General features: G+C 48.8%; 1 protein-coding gene across 1 annotated transcript in view; it reads left to right on the forward strand.

The window, feature by feature from the left end:
* The first annotated feature begins 51 nt into the window (after window positions 1–51).
* gabra3 (gamma-aminobutyric acid type A receptor subunit alpha3) overlaps window positions 52–1,088 on the forward strand; it is an 83,891-nt gene continuing 82,854 nt past the window's right edge. Inside the window, exon 1 of the mRNA XM_023418240.2 lies at window positions 52–407. The gene's annotated coding sequence lies outside the window, so the exon portion shown is untranslated. The remainder of the gene's footprint in view (window positions 408–1,088) is intronic.

Raw genomic sequence — 1,088 nt, forward strand, 5'->3', positions numbered from 1 at the left:
AAAAAAAAAAAAAAAAGAGTCCCTTCCAGCTGTCGGGAGCATCACTGACAAGCTGCTCGGTTAACAGAGAGCCCTCCCGCTAACGTCCACCGCATGTCCATGTGGGCACTGATCCGCGTGACAGATCACCGCCTCTAAACCAGCCCTTCGGGTTCAGGGTTTGCCCCTCCTGGCCAGCGCCAATCTGAGATGGGTATAAGGAGGGGGCGGGAAGGTTAGTTTGAAGAGGGCAGAGCTTTGCGAGAGGACGCCGATTTCCCCCCATTATTTCACCGCTGGAGAAAAAAGAAAATCCAAAGCCAGTGGACAATAAGAGCAGAGGGAGAAACCCGCCGGACCTCAGACTGAAGCTCATTAACTCCGGGACACAGAAGAGAAGAGCCGGAGCTCAGCCCTCCTTCCTGCTGGTGAGATTATTATTGTTTCTGCTAATGCTTGTCATCACCTGCACTGTCTCATTGTACCGTGATGTGCGCGCTCCGGCACATGTCGCTGGCTGGAGAAACATCCGGAGACGGTCGCAAATGTGCAAAACAGCAATGTTTCATTCACATGCAACAACTGCTGCTCGTGTGTGTACCGCAGTGTAATTGATGGTTTAACAGGTCTCCTCCCGCATGCTGGAGTGGATGCGGCGCTGCGTGTAGTCTGCTGTGGTAGAGATCAAGTGTTGTTGTAATGTTTGGTCAGTGAACGCAACAAATGTGTTTTTCTTTAATTCTTTACTATTTTTATCATTTTATTATTTCTTTTTTTTTTTTTTTTTTTAGTGCGGGAATGCAGTTGAGACATGGCGCTGGTGTTAAATGGTTTTCTTCGGCTTGACTTCTCTGGACAGTCGGAAGGCAACAACACAATGCGACATCGCGGCTCCGCCGGTAATTGTTACTTTCCGTTAATGGGCAATTAAACGACGGCAAGCGTGACGTTTCCGTTAATAAAGAGAGAGAGAGAGAGAAAAAAAAAATCCGCACCTGCAGCGTTAAACTCCAGATCAGAAACAAGCTGCCGCAACCAGTGACAACTGTGGTGAGCAGAGGCTAACTTAACCTTGGAATAAACCCCCCACCCCCCCTCAACAGCATTTG

Source organism: Seriola lalandi, unplaced genomic scaffold (assembly GCF_002814215.2).
Source record: "Seriola lalandi dorsalis isolate HSWRI2012SDOR001 ecotype SW California unplaced genomic scaffold, Sedor1 jcf7180002054581, whole genome shotgun sequence".
Classification (NCBI taxonomy): Eukaryota; Metazoa; Chordata; class Actinopteri; order Carangiformes; family Carangidae; genus Seriola; species Seriola lalandi.